Genomic DNA, 26,522 nt, shown 5'->3' with positions numbered 1-26,522 from the left:
CCTATTCTACCCCTTACCACTAGGTAGAAACCTGGGGGAATAGTTTTGCTCCTTAAAGGTCTCAATATGGTGCTTATCCAAAGAAGGGAGTTGTAATAAATGGAGCCCTACCCCACCTGTTATGCCATCCAAAATTCTTCAGTGTTTCCTGTCAGATTTTCAACTATTTTATCTCACGTGTTCGTGTTTCAGATATTCTGATCATCTTATTCTGGAAAAAGTGAGTTCTCAGTTGTCCATGAAGTCCTGCAGACTTTTCATAAACTGAACTTTTCATTGATCATGACCCTTATCCTACATAACCCAAGTCATCAGGACCTATGCAGTGGAGAGGCTAAATTATGGCAGGACTGTGCTCCACAGGGAAGAAATGTGGTCCCTCAACACAAGCCATGTCCTCAATAGAGGTAATTTTAACAACTGGGGCCAAGATTCCAGCAATAGAGGCAGCCTCTGTGAGTCAATAAAGAACAGGAGAGACCTTTGTAGGAGGAAAATGGGAACAAACATAATCAATCCTTTCACAGGCAAAGATCTTTTTTTGGAGGTAGTGTGTTTGGTTTAACCCCTTAACTCTGCCAGTTCCCAGAACGAGGTGAAATTAGAAGCATCTTCTGCATAATAGGCCTAATGCCAACTGCTTTGAAAATTTGTTGTAATAATTAGAGAAAGTAATATATTTTCACACTTTGGAAATAATAGATTATTGACAAATATTACATCCTTTACCTTTACCCCCTTTCCTTCCCCAAATGGGACCCAATTTAATTAATAAGTATATTGCATCTTTACTAGACAACTTCTGGAATTTGGGATATATAAAATAAACTATCTCTACTGTGAAATCAGAAATAAAGGAATTCAGATGCTTTCCTCTTGGGAGCTCAGACTTTGTAAAAGAAGAAGTAGGTTTAGGCCTCTGCAAGGAAGACAAAGCCAGAAGCAGCCATTCCATTTCCTTGGGTCGATGGGAGGCAGCCAGGCCCACTGCACTGTCTGAGGCCAGGGCCTCCCTTTTTCCTCCTGCATCTCCTGGGGGCCTCTGGAACCAGTGACTGTATTGTTACGCATCTCAGTTTTTTCATCTGCATGATTGAGAACTCAATCATGTTGACCTCATAGGCAGGAATACGAAATAATTTTCATAAAGATCTATGAAATCAACTAAGTTATGTCTAAAAGCCACACTATTTGTTTTACAGATCTGCAGTGCAATTGTGCCCATGTGTGTGCCTTCCACATGATTTCTGGTCATCTGTGAGCTTGATTTCTCTTGTCTTGCCATGGTGAGTTATATCAAACATACCTGCAGATTTCCTGACTGACATAGAGTCTCCTTCTCCTTCCTGCGCCTTCATCATCACTGTCCCCTTTTGAAGATTCTTTTTTCAACTCTCTCTTTTTCAAAAGATTACTTTGTCACAATTATTCAGGAAAGGGTTTTGCGCCTGTAGGAAATATTAATAGACTATTATGAGGTCGTACAACTAATTTTTCCACACATATAATCTGTCTTTGCATGGTTATTAAACTTCAACAATATTTCATGCAATGCTTCCCTGCTAAATTAATTTGGTTCCTTCTTTTCTAGCTTCTTCTTTTCTGTCCACAAGCTTTAAAATTAAATTGAATCTTCATAATTATAGCTTTTTGTTGTTCTCCTTCATATCTTTCTCTTTTTTTCAATTTCTGTATCAAAGGAGCAATAAAGACATAAAGAAGCAAAATTATAATTCTAAAAGACCCAAATAGTCTTGAGTTTGATGAGTTTGAGGCTGGGTATCTTTTAAGTAGGAGGAGAGGGGGTAAAGAAATTCAGACCTGGAGTGTAGATAAATTGGCCCTGATTTATCCTGGGGCATTGGAAACAAATGAGAATTGTTCTCTCAATCATGAAACTTTTGTGGTTTTTACAGTGTTCTTATTTGTGTCAAGTGATACTCTCCTTTTTTAAAAAATAAATATTCTGTCTCTATATATCCACATGCACACATGAACACATATATTTTCTCTTGTGGTTAAATTTTCCTAAAGTCTCATGTAGTTATTAAATCTCTCTTAAAATCCCTTTCTTAGGCACTAAGGAATCTTCACTCTTATATTACATATCTTGAAAGTGGGAGATGACGAGCTAAAACAACATTCGTGCTTGGGGTTGACACAGCCAGGGTACCAACCAAGGGGTTTGTAGGAATTGGAATCAGGAAGGGGGCTCGGATAGGAGGTCCTGAGAGTCAGAGGTAAGAGTCAGTTAAAATCCATTGGGAAGAGCAGAGGCTCAAACACAAACATGGGAAGTATAGGTAAAAGAGACCCTTCAATCCCCTTCTGCTCTCACTTCCACCTTGGTCCACTGTTTACTACCTCTACCATAGGAGAAAAGAAATTGCCAACTGGATAGGTCAGATAGGTCTGTCTGACTGGACCTGCATTCCTGGTGGGTAGGATTACAGTGCTTCAAAGGCTGGTGCCTCTGCCTAGCTGATCCTCAGATGGAAGCAGGACATGACCTCCTTGGATGAGCCAACCATTCTTATGAGTCTACCCTTCAGTCTAAACTGGTGGTTGTGTAGCGGATCCAGGGCCTGTCTTGGGGCTTGGTGTCTCTCTCTCTTTCCATTTCTCCAGCCAAAAATCTGCTTTCTTAAACTAAGCATCACAAGGGAGACCTATATTTACCAGTTGCTGGCTTAGCTGTTACTAAGGACTTAGCTATTACTAAGTACTCCAAATTCATCAAATTGTATACATTAAACATATACAGGTTTTTTTTGGGGGGGGGGTATATCAGTTATACTTCAATAAAGCTGTTAAGGAGATACTATGATTCCTATCCTGTCACTGCTCCCTTGGGAACTCTCTGGCAGGATAGTGTATTAGTTTGTTTTCACACTGCTATAAAGATACTACGTGATACTGGGTAATTTATGAACAAAGGAGGTTTGACTCACAGTATCTAACTTTCAGGAATAACAGGAATAATTCCTGTAAGTTAGGAATTAGGAATAATTTCTGTAAGTTAGACAACCCCCTGCATGGCTGGGGAGGCCTTGGGAAACTTACAATCACGGCAGGAGGGGAAGCAGGAAGCATGGCAGTGGGTAAAAGAGAGCGTGTGAAAGAGGAACTGTCAAACACTTATAGAATCATCAGGTTTCCTGAGAACTCACTCACTATCATGAGAACAGCATGGGGGAAACCACCCCCATGATCCAGTCACCTCCCATCAGGTCCCTTCCTTGACACGTGGGGATTATGGAGATTACAATTCAAGATGAGATTGATGAGATTTGGGTGGGGACGCAGAGCCAAACCATATCAGATAGGAAGGCAGAAAAGGATTTCAGTGTTCCTAGGACTCTGGCCATGATATAATGTAGCAAACTATCTTAACCTCTAAAGTATGAGACCAAATGGAAACATTGAGTCAGACAGTATTCCAAATTGGACAGAGATAATAAGATCAATGGGAGGCTAGATTCAAGACAGGGATGAGGGTCCTGGACCATTGCTTTGAATATCATTAGCCATTTACATGTCACAGTAATGAATTGTGGGTTATATGGTGTGTGATGAGTCAGGCTGGGTTAAGGTACAGAAATACTTCTCCATGAAGAAAGGATTTTTAAAGCAAACAATAGTGTAATTAAATATCAGACAAATGTTTAATTTGCTTATGAAAATAAATTGAAACAAGGATTTAAAAAATCTCTTAACATATTTGCAAAGCAAGAGTTACTGTCCTGGTAACAGGGGAAGGGAATTTGGGGATGACCTAGTCCATTTATCTCACATGTTGAAGAAACTGAAGCTCAGAGGAGTCAGCTGGAATCAAGACCCCAAGTCTCACCAAATCTAAATCATATCTTATAATGCTTTCTTCTAGGAACATTACTCCTCTTCCTTAGCTCCTTTAGTCTGCATTTAAATATAATATATATTTATAATAATAATATAATAATAATAATAATAATGTATTTCCTTTCTAAACCTGTAGAATTCAGAATTTTTACTAATTTAGCTTTTGAGAGACTGGATTAGTATTAATGAAAACTACAATATCTCCACACTCTAATGGGTGTGGCCAAGAAGAAAAGAGACTAGAGTTTTAAGAAGTTCATTCTGAAAAATAATTTCAGCAATAGGAGTTTCTTTTGTAATGCTTCACTTTTAAAAGAACCCAACAAAACTTCCAATTATCTAATTAGCCTATTTGTTATTCCTGTAAGTTAGACACAGACATAATTTACCCCATTTTATAAGTGGACAAACCAGTTCTTAAAGCAGTTCTGTTATTCCTAAGATGATGGCCATTCTGCAAGGGTATGGTAAGTCACCTATAAGGCTGTCTCTACAACCTCATTAACCCAATGAAGTCTGTGATGTGATCGTAAAGAAGTAGTCTGGGAAATTGATCCTCAGAGGCAGATGGAGTGGCCCAACCCTGTGGCCCATCTGGTCACACTACACCATTAGGGCAGAGCTCGAGGTACAGGTATCTGATTGAGAAGCAAAAGGTTCAGTGCAGTGATGGGGGAAGAGGAGGCCATCAATTACTGAGAAATTTGTTAACCTCCCCTGAAACCAAATCAGATGGGTTTAAAGCTCAACCAATTTAATTGAATGGACATGAATCAGGTACCTCTTCTGAACTGAGTAGGGGATTCAACTGGGAAGGGGACCCAAGCCCTCCTCCCGAGGAGCTTCCTTCTCTCTATACTCACACCAGGCCCTAAGCAGGGCAGACTGTAAACAACGGTATAGTAGGATTAAGTATAAAATATACTAACCACCCTTATTGAGCGATTGCTATGTATCAGACTTTCGTCCAAGTCTTTTGACTAGATGAGTTTGCTTAACAAAGAGATAGAGAAAAATGGAGGAAGAGATAATGCACACTCATTATTCCATTGGTTCTTTCATACAGACAGTAAACAGTCCCAGACCATTCACTCTTTTCCAAGCTCTGTGCTAAGCACTGAGGACACATAAGTGAATAAGGCAAGTCAACATTCCATAGAAAAATGTGATGTGAATCATAAAATGATGTGCAAGATTAAAAACTTGTGGCATATGATTGTGTTGTGAGGCTATGGGAAAGAAGGGTCTTTATTGAAGAGCTACTATGGCAGCTTTAGTTCCCATTTTCACAGGAATGGGAAGAGTAAAAATGGGCGTCAGGGAGGCTGGGTGCCCTGTTCAGTGATGAAGCATCATATGTGAGAGTCTTGTGTGGGCCACCTGCCCAGGGCTGTCTGGGAGGCACACAGGGGAACCTGGAGGCTGAGAGAGGATAGGGGGTGGTTGTAGGAAGGAGAAGGTTCAAAATCCCCAAATGGTTATGAGCAATGCACATTCTGTCTCCACTGCTTGTCTTCCTCACTTCAGTTTCTCATGGCCTCTCTTTCTTTCCTCCCATTGCCAGCCACCCTTCTCTGCCACCAGCTTAAACTGTCTGAAGCTCAACTTCAATCATACTAATAATAGCTAATACTTATAAAGCCCTTCTTCTGTATACTGTTTTAAGCTCTTTATAAATGTATAAACGAATTTAATCTGCACAATCCGAAGAGGTAGGTACCATTATTATCCCCATATTACACATGCTATCACTGAGACCCAGAGATGAGACCTGTTTCAGGTCACAGAGAAGTGAAGGGAAGAGAGAGACTGAACCCCAGATAGTGGGCTACACAACCTACACTTTAAGTGGCCAGGCCAGGCTCTGGGGCTTCTTGTGTTATCTATTAGTTTAAAAACATACCCTGGCTCGCTATCCATATCACAAGTAAATCTAGATGTTCACTTGTGATTTGGCTGCAATTTCCAGTCCTTCGTCCCACTGTCCATAATATTCAGTCACTCGTCAGGCAAACAGAATTACTTAACAAGCTTTAATGTCCCCCTTGGCTTCCTGCCTCTTTACCTTTGCTTCTTTTTCCTCCTGCTGGAAGGTCTCGTCCTTTACAACTCCAAATCTACCTGCCCATATTCAATGACCAGCTTAAGTACTGCTTTCTCTATAAAGGCTTCTTGATTCCTGAGTTGAAAAATTTCTCTCCCTCCTCTGAGCTCTCATGATACTTTTATTTATTTATTCATTTATTTTTTGAGACAGGGTCTCCTCTGTCACCCAGGCTGGAGTGCAGTGGCATGATCTTGGCTTACTGCAGCCTCAACCTCCTAGGTTCAAGAGATCCTCCCACCTCAGCTTCCCAAGTAGCTGGGACTACAGGCATGCACCACCACATCCAGCTAAGTTTTGTATTTTTCATAGAGATGGGGTTTTGCCGTGTTGTCCAGGCTGGTGTTGAACTCTTGAATTCAAGCCCTCTGCCCACCTTGACCTCCCAAAGTGTTGGGATTACAAGTGTAATCCCACTGTGCCTGGCTGTCATGATAATTTTAAATTTACAATGTCTCTTGACCCCTTTATATACAAAGTCTTGTGGTACCTTATAGTATAACTAAGGTAGACATACTTTATTTCCATTTTAATTGGTAAGCTTCGTGAGGCCCTCTCCTCTGTTCTGCACCTCCCCTGCCCTTGAAGCTTCCTTAGCTGCCCACCACTTCAGTCCTTCCCCTGACTAACACTCTGGCCAGGACCCATGACACACTGAGCACTCAAGGATAAAAAACAGAGTGGCCAGATGTCCTGGGTTACCAAGGACTGTGCTGTTTTACATCTGTGGGTTGGGTGTTATTATCAATAGTGGCCTCCTCACTTTCAAAATGTCACAGTGTAGAAGATAAATCCTTATTACCCAGGTAAAAGATCACTCTCTAGGCAGGGCAGTGTGGCATTGTGGTTAAGACCTGGGACTCTAGGATCAGACACCGTGGGTTAGAAACCCAGCTCTGTCATTTGCTGGCCGTGTGGCCCTGAGCAAGTATGCCTGGAAACCCTCTTCTGTGAAGCAGGCATAACCGCAGTCCCCCACTCATCCGTAGGTAACTAGGAAGACCAGATGAGTCAACCTTGTAGACTTGCCTGGGATGCAGTAGTAGTGCTCACCAACAGGAGGCCATGCTCTTGGGTATCCAGGGGTCCAGCTGTACTCTTACCAGGTGTTAGTTGTCTTGGTTTATAAATCTGTTTTATAATAGCTGTGCTTAATAATGTAACCATGAAATTGAATTAAACATTACATAAACTGATGATAAGTGTGACAAGAGGAATTGTTGCTTCTTTGAACATTAAATTGAATGCTTTGGATTTGATAAAGGTGAGTCACTAAAAAATAGCTGTTGAATTACATGTGGGTAAAATCACTATAAAAGATTGGGAAACATAAACATCTACAAAGTTTCTGCACTTAGATGCCTTAAAATGACTTTAAGTTATTGCTGTAACTCATAGAAGCTGAAATTGTGGGTGTTTGCACAGGAAAGGGAAGGCAGAACTCCTTTAGCACATGCACAATGAAAGAAAAGATTCTGACCCAGCAGCAAAATAATAGTGAATAAATGCACATTTGTGTGTTTTAGTTGAAATAAAACATGTAAGATCTATTTACATAACTTTTTTTAAAGCCTCACAACTTTAGTGGACTTTTTTTTTTTCAGCAACTGCTCTCTCTTGTGTGGACTGTTGTAGATAAGAGGACAACTCTGAACACTTTCTGTATTAATGAGTAAACAAATGCTTGGGATTAGAGGGTCACTGTAGAAAATGGTGTTGGCTCTGCTTTTCTTCTGTTGACCGTCGCCTCTAAATGTCAAGCCTGCTTGCTAGGGATGCCTTGCACTCTTCATCTGAGAGCTTTTATTTCTGGCTGCAGGAATCACTCTGCTGACATGCAGGGCAAGTCAGGAGTGAGTGTGGGAGAGTTAATGCCACAGAAATCAGTCCCTCCAGTGACAGACAGGGACTTGCTAAATAAATAACTTGGGTTCCTCACCCACCATTGAGACATCTGTGGGGCAAGTTCTACAGTCTCCCAGAGTGCCCCAGGTGCCCACAGTGGTAATTTACTTGACAACACAGCCTCTGCTGCTGCCTCTCCTCCATGCTGCACCTCCTCACTCCCTCAGTGATGTTTCCCAGGATCACCTCCCAAATAAATGACTCGCTCCTGAATTCTTGTCCTAGAGTTTTCTTCTGGGGGACCCAAATGAAGACATAGCCCCAAACCTTAGGGCTTAGGATAATGTCTTTCACATAGAAGATGTACAATAAAAGATGTACAGATTTGATCAAACCAAAGAGCACAAATGTACTCAGAATGCATTTAAAAAAATTACCCAATTTGATTGAGGTTGAAACAAAGTATTAAGATTCTGAAGTCAATAAATGTTACCACGTTAGTTGTTACCAGACCAGTTACCATAATAGTTTTTTTTTTTTTTTTTAAATTTACATCCAGATGTTTTCTCTTGTACCTGAAGTCTTTGAACAATTTGAGCCATGGGAATTAAGCTTCAAATGCAGGCCCAACAAAGTCAGTAAGGTCTCCCTTATTTCCTGTCCTCTCTTATTATGTCCAAAGAGAGGGGTCTGTTCTCCAGGGGTTCTGCATGGGTCTGCTTCTGCTTCAAGTTGGTTGGGAGGCAGTGCAATGGCTCCCAGGTTCTCAATGATGAACCCTGTGTCTGTGGGCCAAATAGCCTTCTCTGAGCCTTAATATCTTCCCCTGACTAAAGGGCCCAAGACCTTGGTGTTTATAAAAATGTTCAAAAACCTCTCACTTGCTAATTCCCCAGTGTATCCCCACCCTACACTGAGCACGCAGCTTAGACTGTGTATTCCAGGATGAGCATAAGGCCCCAGGCACCATGCCATACCTGATGAGGTCTGTAGATTCATGTGAGCAGCAGCAGCAGCTGCCTGGGAAGTTATCCAATGCTCCATCAAATCTCAACAACTGTCCTGGGAAGGCTGTGCTGGCTGGGATTGCCCACTGCAGCCAGCAGAAGCCCATACACACCTGTGGTGAATCCCCCAAAGCAGCAGTTCGGTCTATGAAGGGCAGGCAACATCCGGGCTGGGCACGGAAAGGTGAACAAACACTACCAGTGCCCTGCCAATTGCCAGTCCCTTCATTCTGGTGTTTTTTCTTGGGCAAATTTGGTTCTTGAAATTAATTATTCAACAGGAGGTGACAGCCGGTGTATAGAAGCTCTGTTGGAACAGAGAATAAAGAGGCACATTGGACACAGCAGCTGCACCTCCCAGACCCTGAAATTTAAGATCTTTATAAATGATCTGTTAAAACTATAGTGACGATAAGCTTATGAATCATGATCTATATTAATCAGGGCTGCTGATATGGAAAGATTAATTGAAACGTGCAGTTCTACACAAATGATAAAGTGGTAACAATTTAATATCAGACAAGAAGAGTGAAGAAATTACACTCCAAGCTTCATGCATCATTACTATGGATATTAATATTTTACCCAGCGCAACAGCATCGGGAGTCATAATGAAAATCCATAAGTGGTGCACAGACATGATTAAATACAACAGTCTTTAGGAGCTGTTTGGTGGCGGCAGTTGGGCCATATTTCACTCGGTGGCTGGTGATTCCAGTGATAGAGTCTAGACGAGGGTGATTAAAAATTGTTCCTCCTAAAGGCTGTTAACCTTTTACTACTAAAATGAATTTCTTTGATTTTTAAATTATGTTGTTCTCTTTGCTCTTTTCAAAACCAAATTTGATCCCAAACCTTGACAGGATGCTGGGTCCTTGGCATAGTGACAGTCAAAGCGAAATTTCTCAGCTGTAGTCCCCTGCCTCAGGGTATGGCCTTGATCAGGTCATGCAGAATGTTGGGTCATTTTCTGCCTTCAATCAGGGCTGTCTGGAAAGAGTGAATGATGAACTATCAGGGGCTCCTACGGAGTTCCCAAAGACCAGAAGTTGATAAGGCTGACCTCCTTACCCAACCTTATGAGAGTAGAGATGGAAATGACTTATTTCGAGATCCTGGTCTCACTGGCTTAATTAATTCATTTATTCAATCACTCATCCAACCAATAAGCAAACAAGCTTGCACTCACACCTGGGAAATGCAAAAATCGGCCCCAATAAACACATATTCCATGCTGAGGAGATTAAAACCTGAATCAGTGTGATGGCTTTGAAAAAGAAACTAGAGAGAGTCAAGAACAGCATCTTTGCCAGACTGTTTCTTCCACCCTGTGAAATCTTAAATCCTGTAAGTCAAGAGAGAGTCTCCTGACCCCTTTTGTCTTCAGCTAGAACAGAGTTTAGTGTATATTTGCAGTAGTAAAATTTATCTCCACATCAGGTGGTAATAAGAAATGCAGCCTATTTCCTTAAGGACATTGTATCCATTTCTTCAATATTCTGGTTTCTTAGGTCTCTAGAAGTGATCCTCAAATTTTAGCATGCACGAGTATCAACTAGAGAGGGAGGGGCTTATTTAAAATGTAGTTTTAAAGGGTCTCCAGGGTCTCCCTGGAGATTTCTGGGAATCTTTTTTTCTGAAGAACTCTCTCCTTTCTGAAACTCCCCCCTGCAACTTCCAGCCACCTCAACCTCCCTGAACTCCTATTTATCTTCTCAACTCAGTGAGACTGTCCTTGGCTTGGGAGCTATTTGCGGCTTTGTGGTTCTGCAATGTGTTTTCAGGCAAAAAGCTGGAGTATCACAGAACTCATCTTCTCCGTTTTCCCTTTTTCACAAATCACAATTCTGGGCTGCTTGTTCTTTAATGTCTGGAAACAGTTGTTTCATACATTTTGCCTGTTTTTTAAAAGGCTTATAGTAGAAGGGTAAATATGGTCACAATTGCTTTCATATGGCTAGAGATGAAAGTTGCTACCATCACTTTTTACCTGAAATACTGCAATAATGTCTTGATTTTCATACCGTCCAACTTTTCTATCTGATGTTCTACCACTCTCTTTATTCATGAGGCTCAGCCACAAGCAATCTCCTTCTGTCCTTTAACTATGCCAGTTATCCCTGAAACATGGGGGCTTTGTGCTTGCTCTTCCTTCTGCATGGAATACTTCTCTTATTTAGGTTTGCAACTCAAATGTCACTTCCTCTGAGAGGTCTACCTTGACCACCTAGCTAAAGTCAACATCCAATATCAAAGTTTACTGTATTGTATCTAGACCACTTCCTCATTGACTTCATTGCTTTCTGATGTATTTGCTTACATGTTTACTGTTTGTTTCTCCACTAGAATGAAAGTTCCATGAGTTAGGAACCACATATACCTTGTTTATCATATATCTCTAGTGCCTAGAACCATGTGATACTCAAAACTACTTATTGAGTGTTGAATGAATTAATAAATGTGGAAAGATATACCAAGAAAATTCAGGATGAATATTGTGACAGGGTTTGAGGGAGAACCTGTCACTAGAAGAGAGAAATCTTGCTCTGATAAGGAAATAAATTAATCTTACAATATTTGGACTCTGGTTTAGTCAGTTATTTGAGACTATCATAATCCTGTAATGAAATGGTTAAGAGCATGAATTTTGAAGTTTGGAATATTTGAGTTTGGTTCTTGGCTGTACTTTTTAGTAAGTGTATAATCTCAATAAGCCTCAGTTTATTCTTCTGTAGAGAATAATCCATTAGAGTTATTGTGAGACAGTGTTTATAGAACTTGTGTTACAGTGCCTGGCTCTGTAGAATATGTGGTGAGGTACCAGACATAGACTTTAAAATAACTATGTTTAGTAGATATAAGGAGATAAGAAATAAGATTGATTTTTTTCACAGAGAACTGAAACCACAAAAAACAGTACCAAATAAAAATTATAGAACTGAAAAAATATAACAATCAAGTTAAAGAACTCATTGAATAGGTTTTACATCAGATTATGCATCCTTAAGAGAGGAATCCATGGATGGGAGAAGGAGGTCAGAAGACAGCAGCCCTAATGAAACACAGAGATACAAAATTTTAGGAAACACAGAAGAGATTATAAGAGATACACATACAGGGAGAGGTTCTAACATATGTGTCATTGGAGTCTGAGAAGGTGAGGATCAACAGAATAGGTCAGAAGAAAGTAATGGAAGAGAGCTTGTCAAAAACTAGCGAAAGACTTTGAGCCACAGATTTCAGGTGGCCTGCAAAGCCTGAACCAGGCAAAAAGAAATCTATACCTAGGCATTTAGTAAAAAGGCATAAAACCAAAAACATGTAGAAACATACAAGCTAGCAGAGGAAAAAGAACAGATTATTTTCAAAGGAACAAAACTTAGACTGACAGCTAACCACTTAAGAGAAACAATTTAAATGAAAAGACAGTGAAATGACATCAAAGTGTGAAAGAAAATGAATGTCAACCTAGAATTCAATATCTAGCCAAAAAGTCTTTCAAGAATGAAAGGAAAATAAAGACTTTTCAAACAAATAAAATCTGATAATTTGTCACAGGGAGAGCCAGCAGTAAAGGTGCTCTTCAGGCAGAAAAAGAAAATTATTCTAGATGGAAGCATGGAAATAATGGAATAATGATGTGTAGTGAAAATGATGTAGGTAAATAGAAATGAACAATGACTATGTCAAATAATTATAATGTATTATTAGGTTTAAAATATAGAGAACATTAACATGCATGATAATAATGCTATATATGTCAGGAAGGGTATGCAAATGGAGCTGAAGAGTTCAAATGATTTTGCTTGTATTGCCTGGGTAGAGAGTAAAATACCAATTAATATTAGACATTTGCAATGTCACTTAAGGATGCATGTGGTAATTTCTACTGTTATCATTACAATAGTAAAGCAGTCTATAATTTCCAAGATAATAGAGTCAAAAATTGAATAAAAACACTCAGAAGCTATTTTAAAATGCAGAAAAGAAGAGAAAGAGGAAATAGCACAGGTATGGTAAATTTGACCCAAACGTATCAGCGACTACATTCAAATCAAAAAGGCTAAATGCTTGAGAACAGGAGTTTGAGACCAGTCTGGGCAAGAGTGAGACCCCATTTCTAAAAAGAAAAATAAAAAGAAAAATAATTAGCCTGTTGTGGTGGCGTGCTTGCAGTCCCACCTACTTGGGAGGCTGAGGCAGGAGGATTGATTAAGCACTGGACTTTGAGGCTGCATTGAGCTGTGATGCACCACTGTACTCCAGTCTGGGTGAAAGAGAGATACATCATTATAAATAAATAAATTAATAAATAAAATAAAGGTTCTTTAGATTGAATAAAAAATAAAACTCATCTACACTGTTATAAAAGACACATGTAAAACACAAGGATAAACAAGCTGAAGGTAAGAAGAAAGAAAACATCGGAATAAAGCTGATATAATAAAATGTTTTACTCATAATGAGTACATAATAATTTTAAATTTTATGCACTTAATAATATAGGAGCAAAATATAATGCACAAATTTTATAGGACTATGAGAATTGGATACATCCATGATCAAAATGAGTAATTATGACACATCTATGAATAATTCATTTTAATAAACAGGCCAAAAATTCAGCAAAGTTATAGGGAATGAAAACATGTATGAGCATTCTACCCACCATCTATGGGATAGATATTCTTTTTTAAAAATTTTATTCTCCCTGACTCTCTATTTTTATTTTTTCTAAAGTTTTTATTTTTGATTTTTCTGGGTACATAGTAGGTATATATATTTATAGAGTACATGGTATATTTTGATACAGGATACAGGCATACGATGTGTAATAATCACATCAGGGTAAATGGGGTATCCATCACTTCAAGCATTTATCTTTTCTTTGTATGGACGTCTTCAAATAATCCTATTATATTGTTTTAGTAATTTTAAAATGTACAATAAATTATTGTTGACTGTAGTCACCCCATTGTGCTATCAAATACTATACCTTATTCATTCTTTCTATTTTTTTTTTGTACCCATTAAACATGCTCACTTTTTCTCTCCTTCCCCACTAACCTTCTCAGCCTCTGGTAACTATCATTCTACTCTCTATCTCCGTGAACTAGATTGTTTTCATTTTTAGCTCCCACAAATGTGTGAGAATATGTGAAGTCTGTCTTCCTATGCCTGGCTTATTTCACTGAGCCTAGTGTCCTCCAGTTCCATCCATGTTGTTGCAAATCACAGGATCTCATTCCTTTTTATGAATGAATAGCACTCCATTATGTATGTGTATCACACTTTCTTTATCCATTCATCCATTTATTCATTGATAGACACTCAGATTGATTCCAAATCTTGGCTGTTGTGAATAGTGTTGCAATAAACATTGGAGTGCAGATATCTTTTCAATATACTAATTTCCATTCTCTTAAGTCAATACCTAGCAGTGGGATTGCTAGATCATATGGTAGTTCCATTTTTTAGTTTCTTGAGAAATATCCATACTGTTCTCCACTGTGGATTTCCTAATTTACATTCTCACCGATAGTGTACAAGGGTTCCCTTTTCTCCACATCCTCGCTAGCATTTATTCTTGCCTGTCTTTTGGATAATAACTACTTTAACTGGGGTGAGATGACATTACGTTGTAGTTTTGATTTGCATTTCTTTGATGATCAATGATTTTGAGCAACTTTTTATATATTTTGCCATTATATATCTTCTTTTGAGAAATGTCTATTCATATCTTTTCCCCATTTTTAAGTCACATTGTTAGTTTTTTTTCCTATTGAATTGTTTGAGTTCCTCATATATTCTGGTTATTAATCTCTTGTCAGACGGATAGTTTGCAAATATTTTCTCCCATTCTGTGGGTTGTCCCTTCACTTTGTTGATTTCTTTGTTGTGCAGAAGCTTTTCAGCTTGATGTGATTCCGTTTGTCCATTATTGCTTTGGTGGCCTGTGCTTTTACTCAAGAAATCTTTGCCCAGACCAGTGTCCTGGAGAGTGTCCCCAAAGTTTTCGTATAGTAGTTTCATAGTTTGAGGTCTTAGATCCATTTAAAATGGTCTTAGATACTTTCTAAAAAGTCTTTAATACATTTTGATTTGATTTTTGTATATGGTACAAGATAGGGGTCTAGTTTCTTTCTTCAGTATATGGATATCTAGTTTTCCTAGTACCATTTATTGAAGAGACTGTCCTTTCCCCAATGTATATTCTTGGCATCTTTGTTGAAAATGAGTTCACTGTAGATATATGGATTTATTTCTGGGTTCTGTATTCTGTTCCATTGTTCTAGATGTCTGTTTGTATGCCAGTACCATGCTGTTTCAGTTACTATAGCTCTGTAGTATAATTTGAAGTAAGGTAATGTGATTCCTCCAGTTTCGTTGTTTTTGCTTAGGATAGGTTTGGCTATTCTGGGTCTTTTGTGATTCCATTTAAGTTTTATGATTATTTTTTCTATTTCTGTGAAGAATGTTGCTGGTATTTTGACAGGGATTGCATTAAATCTGTAGATTGCTTTGGGTAGTATGGGCATCTTAACAATATTGATTATTCCAATGCATGAACATGAAATATCATTCCATTTTTTTGTGTCCTCTTCCATTTCTTTCATCAATGTTTTATAGTTTTTATTGTACAGATTTTTCACTTCTTTGGTTAAGTTTATTCCTAGGTATTAAATTTTATTTGTAACTATTGTAAATGGGGTTTACTTCTTGATTTCTTTTTCAGATTGTTGGCTGTTGGCACATAGAAATGCTACTGATTTTTGTATGTTAATTTTGTATCCTGCAACTTTACTGAATTTGTTTATCAGTAGTAGTAGTTTTTTGGTGGAGTTTTTAGGTTTTTTCAAATATCAGATTATATCATCTGCAAACAAGGATAGTTTGGCTTCTTCTTTTCCAATTTGGATGCTCTTTATTTGTTTATCTTGTCTGATTGCTATAGCTAGGACTTCCATTATTACATTGAAAAGAAGTGGTGATAGCGAGCATCCTTGTCTGGTTTCAGATCTTAGAGGAGATGTTTTCAATTTTTCCCCATTCAGTATGATATTAACTGTGGGTCTGTCATATATGGCTCTTATTGTGTTGAGGTGTATTCCTTTTATACCCAGTTTTCTGAGGATATTGATCATGAAGGGATGTTAAATTCTGTAAAATGCTTTTTTTCAGCACTAATTAAAATGATCATATGGTTTTTGTCCTTCATTCTGCTAATATGATGTATCACATTGATTGATTTGAATATGTTGAACCAGCTTTGCACCCCAGGGATAAATCCCACTTGGTCATGATGAATGATCATTTTACTGTGTTGTTGAATTCAATTTGCTGGTATTTTTTATTTTTGTATCAATGTTCATCAGAGATATTTGTCTGTAGTTTTCTGTTTTTGATGTGTCTTTGGCTAGTTTTTGTATTAAGGTATTACCGACCCCATAGAATGAGTTGGGAAGTATTCCCTCCTCCTCTGTTTTTCAGAATAGTTTGAGTAGAATTGGTATTAGTTCTTCTTTAAATGTTTGGTAAAGTTCAGCAGTGAAACCATGGGGTCCTGGGCTTTTCTTTGCAGGGAGACTTTTTATTATGGCTTTGATCTCATTGCTTGTTATTGATTTATTCAGGTCTTGGATTTCTTCATGGCTCAATCTTTGTAAGTTGCATGTGTCTAGGAATTTATCCATTACTTCTAGGTTTCCTGACTTATTGGTATATAGTTGTTCATAATAGTCTTTAATGATCCTTTGAATTTTGGCAATATCAGTTAAATGTTTCCCTTTTCAGCTCTGATTTTTTTTTAATTTGGGTCTTCTCTCTTAGTCCAGCTAAAGGTTGATCAATTTTGTTTATCTTTAAAAAAAAACTTTTCATTTTCTTGATCATTTCTATTTTTTGGCTTCAATTTCATTTATTTCTGCTCTGATCTTTATTGTTTCTTTTCTGCTAATTTTGGGTTTGGTTTGCTCTTGCTTTTCTGGTTTTTAAAGATGCATTGTTAGGTTGTTTATTGGACGTTTTTGTACTTTACTGATGTAGGTACTTAATGTTTCAGCATTTCTCTTAGCTCTGCTTTTGCTGTTTTCCATAGGTTTTGTTATGTTTTGTGTCCATTTTTATTTATTTCAAGACATTTAAAAATTTCCTTCTTAATTGCTTTGTTGACCCACTGGTCATTCAGAAACATAGAGTTTAATTTCCATGTGTTTGTATAGTTTCCAATCTTCTTCTTATTATTGATTTCTACTTATTCCATTGAGGACAGAGAAGATACTAAATGCCCACAAGAGAAAGCAGGAAACATCTAAAATTGACACCCTAACATCACAATTAAAAGAACTAGAGAAGCAAGAGCAAACACATTCAAAAGCTAGCAGAAGGCAAGAAATAACTAAGATCAGAGCAGAACTGAAGGAAATAGAGACATGAAAAATGCTTTAAAAAAATCAATTAATCTAGGAGCTGGTTTTTTGAAAAGATCAACAAAATTGATAGACCACTAACAAGACTAATAAAGAAGCAAAGAGAGAAGAATCAAATAGATGCAATAAAAAATGATAAAGGGGATATCACCACTGATCCCACAGAAATACAAACTACCATCAGAGAATACTATAAATACCTCTATTCAAATTAACTAGAAAATCTAGAAGAAATGCATAAATTCCTCGACACATACACCCACCCAAGACTTAACCAGGAAGAAGTTGAATCTCTGAATAGACCAATAACAGGCTCTGAAATTGAGGCAATAATTAATAGCTTACCAACCAAAAAAAGTCCAGGCCCAGATGGATTCACAGCCGAATTCTACCAGAGGTACAAGGAGGAACTGGTACCATTCCTTCTGAAACTATTCCAATCAATAGAAAAAGAGGGAACTCTCCCTAACTCATTTTATGAGGCCAGCATCATCCTGATACCAAAGCCTGGCAGAGACACAACAAAAAAGAATTTTAGACCAATAACCCTGATGAACATCGATGCAAAAATCCTCAATAAAATACTGGCAAACTGAATCCAGCAGCACATCAAAAAGCTTATCCACCGTGATCAAGTGGGCTTCATCCCTGGGATGCAAGGCTGATTCAACGTACGCAAATCAATAAACGCAATCCAGCATATAAACAGAACTGTTGCGGGAAGTCAGGGACCCCAAACGGAGGGACCGGCTGAAGCCATAGCAGAAGAACGTGGATTGTGAAGATTTCATGGACATTTATTAGTTCCCCAAATTAATACTTTTATAATTTCTTACGCCTGTCTTTACTGCAATCTCTGAACATAAATTGTGAAGATTTCATGGACACTTATCACTTCCCCAATCAATACCCTTGTGATTTCCTATGCCTATGTTTACTTTAATCTCTTAATCCCATCATCTTCGTAAGCTGAGGAGGATGTATGTCACCTCAGGACCCGGTGTTGACTGCGTTAACTGCATAAATTGTTTGTAGAGCATGTGTGTTTGAACAATATGAAATCTGGGCACCTTGAAAAAAGAACAGAATAACAGCAATGTTCAGGGAACAAGACAGAGAACCTTAAACTCTGACTGCTGGTGAGCTGGGCAGAACAGAGCCACATTTCTCTTCTTTCAAAAGCAAATGGGAGAAATATCTCTGAATTCTTTTTGTCAGTAAGGAACATTCCTGAGAAAGAGAACCTATCCCTGAGGGTAGGCCTCTGAAATGGCCACTTTGGGGGGTGGCCGTCTTTTATGGTCGAAGCTGTAAGGATGAAATAAGCCCTAGTCTCTTGTAGTGCTCCCAAGCTTATTAGGACGAGGAAATTCCCGCCTAATAAATTTTTGGTCAGACAGATTGTCTGCTCTCAAACCCTGTCTCCTGATAAGATGTTATCAATGACAATGTGTGCCGGAAACTTCATTAGCAATTTTAATTTCACCCCGGTCCTGTGGTCCTGTGATCTCACCCTGCCTCCATTTGCCTTGTGATATTCTATTACCTTGAGAAGCATGTGATCTCTGTGACCCACACTCTATTCGTACACTCCCTCCCCTTTTGAAAATCACTAATAAAAACTTGCTGGTTTTGCGGCTCAGGGGGCATCACGGAACCTGCCGACATGTCTCCCCTGGACACCCAGCTTTAAAATTTCTCTCTTTTGTACTCTGTCTCTTAATTTCTCAGACCGGTTGACACTTAGCGAATATAGAAAAGAACCTACATGAAATATCTGGGGTGAATTTCGCCTGATATCTGGCTGAATTTCCCCGATACAGAATCAATGACAAAAACCATATGATTATCACAATAGATGCAGAAAAGGCCTTTGACAAAATTCAATAACCCTTCATGCTAAAAACTCAATAAATTAGGAATTGATGGGATGTATCTCAAAATAGTAAGAGCTATCTATGTCAAACCCACACCCAATATCATACTGAATGGGCAAAAACTGGAAGCATTCCCTTTGAAAACTGGCACAAGACAGGGATGTCCTCTTTCCCCACTCCTATTCAACATAGTGTTGGAAGTTCTGGCCAGGGCAATCAGGCAAGAGAAAGAAATAAAGGGTATTCAATTAGGAAAAGAGGAAGTCAAATTGCCCCTGTTGCAGATGACATGATTGTATATCTAGAAAACCCCATCGTCTCAGCCCAAAATCTCCTTAAGCTGATAGGCAACTTCAGCAAAGTCTCAGGATACAAAATCAATGTGCAAAAATCACAAGCATTCTTATACACCAATCACAGACAAACAGAGAGCCAAATCATGAGTGAACTCCCATTCACAATTGCTTCAAAGAGAATAAAATACCTAGTAATCCAACTTACAAGGGATGTGAAGGACTTCTTCAAGGAGAACTACAAACCACTGCTCAATGAAATAAAAGAGGATACAAACAAATGGAAGAACATTCCATGCTCATGGGCAGGAAGAATCAATATCATGAAAATGGCCATACTGCCCAAGGTAATTTATAGATTCAATGCCATCCCCATCAAGCTACCAATGACTTTCTTCACAGAATTGGAAAAAACTACTTTAAAGTTCATATGGAACCAAAAAAGAGCCCGCATTGCCAAGTCAATCCTAAATGAAAAGAACAAAGCTGGAAGCATCATGCTACCTGACTTCAAACTATACCACAAGGCTACAGTAACCAAAACAGCATGGCACTAGTACCAAAACAGAGATATAGACCAATGGAACAGAACAGAGCCCTCAGAAATAATGCCGCATATCTACAACTATCTGATCCTTGACAAACCTGACAAAAACAAGCAATGGGGAAAGGATTCCCTATTTAATAAATGGTGTTGGGAAAACTGGCTAGCCATATGTAGAAAGCTGAAACTGGATCCCTTCCTTACACTTATACAAAAATTAATTTAAGATGGATTAAATACTTCAATGTTAGACCTAAAACCATAAAAACCATAGAAGAAAACCTAGGCAATACCATTCAGGACATAGGCATGGGCAAGGACTTCATGTCTAAAACACCAAAAACAATGGCAACAAAAGCCAAAATTGACAAATGGGATCTAATTAAACTAAAGAGCTTCTGCACAGCAAAAGAAACTACCATCAGAGCGAACAGGCAACCTACAGAATGGGAGAGAATTTTTGCAATCTACTCATCTGACAAAGGGCTGATATCCAGAATCTACAATGAACTCAAACAAATTTACGAGAAAAAAACAAACAACCCCATCAACAAGTGGGCAAAGGGTATGAACAGACACTTCTCAAAAGAAGACATTTATGTGGGCAAAGTATATGAACAGAGTCTTCTCAAAAGAAGACATTTATGCAGCCAAAAGACACATGAAAAAATGCTCATCATCACTGGCCATCAGAGAAATGCAAATCAAAACCACAATGAGATACCATCTCACACCAGTTAGAATGGCGATCATTAAAAAGTCAGGAAACAACAGGTGCTGGAGAGGATGTGGAGAAATAGGAACACTTTTACACTGTTGGTGGGACTGTAAACTAGTTCAACCATTGTGGAAGTCAGTGTGGCGATTCCTCAGGGATCTAGAACTAGAAATACCATTTGACCCAGCCATCCCATTACTGGGTATATACCTAAAGGATTATAAATCATGCTGCTATAAAGACACATGCACACGTATGTTTATTGCGGCACTATTCACAATAGCAAAGACTTGGAACCAACCCAAATATCCAACAATGATAGACTGTATTAAGGAAATGGGGCAATATACACCATGGAATACTATGCAGCCATATAAAATAATGAGTTCATGTCCTTTGTAGGGACATGGATGAAGCTGGAAACCATCATTCTCAGCAAACTATCACAAGGACAAAAAACCAAACACTGCATGTTCTCACTCATAGGTGGGAATTGAACAATGAGAGCACATGGAAGGGGAACATCACATGCTGGGGCCTGTTGTGGGGTGGGGGGAGGGTGGAGGGATAGCATAAGGAGATATATCTAATGTTAAATGACGAGTTAATGGGTGCAGCACACCAACATAGCGCATGTATACATATGTAACAAACCTCCACATTGTGCACATGTACCCTAAAACTTACAGTATGATAAAAAAAAAAAAAAAAGTGTGCTGAGACAATTCAATGGGGAAAAGAATAGTCTTTCAACAAATGTTGGTGGGACATATCCACATGCAAAAGAATAAAGTTGGACCACTACCTCACACCATGTACGAAAGTCAATTAAAAGTGAATCAAAGGCTTAAATGTCAGAGCAGAGAGTTTTGTAACTCTTGGAAGAAATCATAGGTGTAAATCTTTGTGACCTTGAATGACGTAATGCTTTCTTAGATATAACAACAAAGGCATAAGCAACCAAGGAAATATAGATGAATTGGATTTTAACAGAATTAAAAACTTTTGTGCTTTATAGGACATTATCACATAAATGAAGATAAACCACAAAATTGGAGAAGATATTTGCAGTTCATACATCTGAAGAGTCTACTATCCAGAATATATAAAAACGTATTGCAATTCAATAATAAAAATGTAAATAATTAAAAATGGGCAAAGTATTTGAATAGACAGCTTTCCAAACAAGATACACAAATGGCCAGTTATATGAGAAATTCTCAATATCATTAGCCGTCAGAGAATTGCTAATTTCACTTAATACTCACTAAAATGGCTGTAGTAAAGAAGACACATAATAACAAGTGTTAGAAAAATTGGAAACCTCTTGCACTACCGGCGGGAATGTAAAATGGTGCAGCTACATTGGGAAACAATCTGGCAGTTCTTCAAATGACTAAACATGGAATGACCAAATGACCTGGTAATTCCACCACTAAGGATATACTTCCAAGAAATGAGAACATATGTCCACACAAAAGCTTACGCATGAATGTTCATGGTGGCATTATTAATAATATCCCCAAATTTGAAACATCCCAAATGTCAATCAACTGATGAATGAATAAGTAAAATGTGATACACCCATAAAATGAAACAGTATTTAGTGATCAAAAGAAATGAAATACTAGTGGGCCTTGACAACATTATGCTAACTGAAAGAAGCAAGTCACAAAGGATCACGTTATACAATTCTATTTATATGAAGTATCCAGAATAGGCAAAGCTACAGATACAGAAGATAGATTAGTAGTAGTAGATTGTGTATTCATCGTATCCTAGGCCTACGTAGGATTGGGAGATGGTAGGGCACAGTAGTTAAAGTGAGTGGAGTTTTTTTCTGAAGTAATACAAATGTTCTTAAATTGATTGTAGGGATGGATGTAAAACTCAATCTACCAAAAGCCATTAAACTGTACACTTTAAATGGGCAAATTATGTAATATTTGAGTGACCTGTGTTATATTGGATGAGTTATGTTGGCTTGTACTTTTTGAAGAATTGGTCTATTTCATCTAAGTTGTCAATTTCTTAGGTGAAGAGATATTAATTAATAATATTCCCTTATAACCCCTTGATGTTTGCAGGGTCCCCAGTTTCATTTTTGATATTAGTAATTTATGTTATCACTCTTCTTTTTATTTGGCAGTCTTGCTAAGGCTTATGAATTTTACCAATCTTTTAAAAGATGCAGCTTTTGGTTTCATTGATTTTTCCATTGCTTTCCTGTTTTTGGTTTTATTAATTTCTATTCTTATATTTATTATTTCTCCTCCTACTTGCTTTGTGTTTAATTGTTCTTAGATTTTTAGTTCCTTGAGATGGAAGCTTTGGTTACCTATTTGAGACTTTTCCTGATTTCCAACGTATGCATTTAGCGCTATAAATATCCCTTTCAGCACTGCTTTTGCTGTATCCCACAACTGTGGAAAATTTGTATTTCATTTTCACTGAGTTCAATGTATTCTTCTTGAAGTGTCTTCTTTGATGCATGAATTATATAGAAGTGTGTCATTTAGTTCCCAAGAACTTGGAACTTTTCCTATTATCTTTCCACTTTAAAATTTGACTTTCAATTCATTATAATCGTAGCTTTTCTATTATTCTAATTTTTAAAAAGTTTGTTGAGGTTTGTATTATGGCCAAGGATATAATCTATCTTAGTTTACATATTGTATGCACTTAAAAATAATGTGTATTTTGCGTGGTGGCGGGCGCCTGTAGTCCCAGCTACTCGGAGAGGCTGAGGCAGGAGAATGGCATGAACCCGGGAGGTGGAGCTTGCAGTGAGCCGAGATAGCACCACTGCACTCCAGCCTGGGCGACAGAGCGAGACTCCATCTCAAAAAAAAAAAAAAAAAAATAATAATAATAATAATGTGTATTTTGTTCTTGTTGGGTCTTTTTGACACTTACTTGTTTTATAAATTTCAATTAGATTCTGTTGGTTTTTACTATATTGAGCTATTTAATAGCCTTGTTAATTTTTTGTATAGAGATTCAATTGCTAATTGAGGGTTTTGACTTCTCCAAATATAATTATGAATTAGTTTATTTCTTTTTAAATATTTATCAGGTTTTACTTTACATGTTTTGGCCCTATTTTTGGTGCATATAGATTTAGGATTGCTGTCTTTTTGTTGGATGACTCTTTTATTCTCATCTATTGCGCCTTTCTATCTCTAGCAATTTTATTTGTTCTGAAGTATTTTTTATCTGAAATTAATTTAGCCTCTCTTACTTTTCTTTCATTAATGTTTTCATGACATATCTTTATCCTTTTACCTTAACCTGTCTATATCATATTTGAAGTTAGTTTCTTGTAGATAGTATACTTGTAGGATCATGTTTTTACTACACTCTGATAATCTCTTTTAGTTTTAATGTGAAGGTATTTAAACCATTTACATTTAATGTAATTATTGATGAGTTAAGGTTTGAGTTTGCTGTTTTATTTATTTTTCATTATACTGTAAGTTTTAGGGTACATGTGCACAATGTACAGGTTTGTTACATATGTATACATGTGCCATGTTGGTGTGCTGCACCCATTAACTCGTCATTTAACATTAGGTATATCTCCTAATGCTGTCCCTCCCCCATCCCCCCACCCCACAACAGGCCCCGGTGTGTGATGTTCCCCTTCCTGTGTTCATGTGTTCTCATTGTTCAATTTCCACCTATGAGTGAGAACATGCGGTGTTTGGTTTTTTGTCCTTGCAATAGTTTGCTAAGAATGATGGTTTCCAGCTTCATCCATGTCCCTACAATGGACATGAACTCATCATTTTTTATGGCTGCATAGTATTCCATGGTGTATATGTGCCACATTTTCTTAATCCAGTCTATCGTTGTTGGACATTTAGGTTGGTTCCAAGTCTTTGCTATTGTGAATAGTGCCACAATAAACATACATGTGCATGTGTCTTTATAGCAGCATAATTTATAATCCTTTGGGTATATACCCAGTAATGGGATGGCTGGTCAAATGATACTTCTAGTTCTAGATCCCTAAGGAATCGCCACACTGACTTCCACAATGGTTGAACTAGTTTACAGTCCCACCAACAGTGTAAGAGTGTTCCTATTTCTCCACATCCTCTCCAGCACCTGTTGTTTCCTGACTTTTTAATGATCGCCATTCTAACTAAAACACCAAAAGCAATGGCAACAAAAGCCAAAATTGACAAATGGGATCTAATTAAACTAAACAGCTTCTGCACAGCAAAAGAAACTACCATCAGAGTGAACAGGCAACCTACAGAATGGGAGAAAATTTTTGCAATCTGCTCATCTGGCAAAGGGCTAATATCCAGAATCTACAAAGAACTCAAACAAATTTACAAGAAAAAAACAAACAACCCTATCAACAAGTAGGTGAAGGATATGAACAGACACTTCTCAAAAGAAGACATTTATGCAGCCAAGAGACATATGAATAAATGTTCATCATCACTGGCCATCAGAGAAATGCAAATCAAAACCACAATGAGATACCATCTCACACCAGTTAGAATGGTGGTCATTATTTTCGTTTTGTGTTGGTTCTCTCTGTTCTTTGTTATTCTGTTTTCTTTTTCCTGCCTTCCTTGGGTTATCTAAACATTTTTTTAATTCCATGTTAATTTATTAATAGTGTCCTTGAATGTGTCTCTTTGTATAGTTTCTTTGTTTTTCCATAGGATATCTATATCTATATAATTATCTCCTATTGCGGTCTACAGATGCAGTCATTTTACCTGTTCAAGTAATATAAAATAATGTATCATATTTTAAGCCTATTTACACTTTACAGCCTATTACTCTTTTTTTTTTATTATACTTTAAGTTCTGGGATACATGTGCAAAATGTGCAGGTTTGTTACATAGGTATACATGTGCCATAGTGGTTTCCTGCACCCATCAATCCGTCATCTACATTAGGTATTTCTCCTAATGCTACCCCTCCCTTGCCCCAAACTCCACAACAGGACCCGGTGTGTGATGTTCCCCTCCCTGTGCCCATTTGTTCTGATTGTTCAACTCTCCCTTATGAGTGAGAACACGTGGAGTTTGGTTTTTTGTTCCTGTGTTAGTTTGTTAAGAATGATGGTTTCCAGTTTCATCCATGTCCCTGCAAAGGACATGAACTCATCCTTTTTCATGGCTGCATAGTATTCCATGGTGCATATTTTCTTTATCTAGTATATCATGGATGGGCATTTGGGTTGGTCCCAAGTCTTTGCTATTGTGAATAGTGCTGCAATAAACATATGTGTGCATATTTTTATAGTAGAATGATTTATAATCCTTTGGGTATATACCCGGTAATGGGATTGCTGGGTGAAATGTTATTTCCAGATCCTTGAGGAATCGCCACGCTGTCATCCACAATGTTTGAACTAATTTACACTCCCACCAATAGTGTAAAAGTGTTTCTATTTCTCCACATCCTCTGCAGCATCTATTGTTTCCTGATTTTTAATGATCGCCATTCTAACTGGCGTGATATGGTATCTCATTGTGGTTTTGATTTGCATTTCTCTGATGACCAGTGATGATGAGCTTTTTTTTTCATATGTTTGTTGGCTGCATAACTGTCTTCTTTTGAAAAGTGTCTGTTCGTATCCTTTGCCCACTTTTTGATGGCGTTGTTTTTTTCTTGTAAATTTGTTTAAGTTCCTTGTAGATTCTGAATATTAATTAGCCCTTTGCCAGATGGATAGATGGCAAAACTTTTCTCCCATTCTGTAAATTGCCTGTTCACTCTGATGATTGTTTCTTTGACTGTTCAGAAGTTCTGTAGTTTAATTAGGTCCCATTTGTCAATTTTGGCTTTTTTTGCAATTGCTCTTGATGTTTTAG

At 37.8% G+C, this 26,522-nt stretch overlaps 1 long non-coding RNA gene across 1 annotated transcript in view; it reads right to left on the bottom strand.

The window, feature by feature from the left end:
* Window positions 1-26,522, bottom strand: part of LOC134731655 (uncharacterized) — a 281,433-nt gene that overhangs the window by 24,195 nt on the left and 230,716 nt on the right. The window contains exon 3 of the long non-coding RNA XR_010114113.1: window positions 1,307-1,448. This is a non-coding gene — a long non-coding RNA (uncharacterized lncRNA). The remainder of the gene's footprint in view (window positions 1-1,306; window positions 1,449-26,522) is intronic.

The sequence above is a fragment of the Symphalangus syndactylus genome, chromosome 10 (genome assembly GCF_028878055.3).
Source record: "Symphalangus syndactylus isolate Jambi chromosome 10, NHGRI_mSymSyn1-v2.1_pri, whole genome shotgun sequence".
Taxonomy (NCBI): domain Eukaryota; kingdom Metazoa; phylum Chordata; class Mammalia; order Primates; family Hylobatidae; genus Symphalangus; species Symphalangus syndactylus.
Note: the sequence above shows the minus strand (reverse complement) of the source record. Positions and strands in the feature narration are given on the sequence as shown.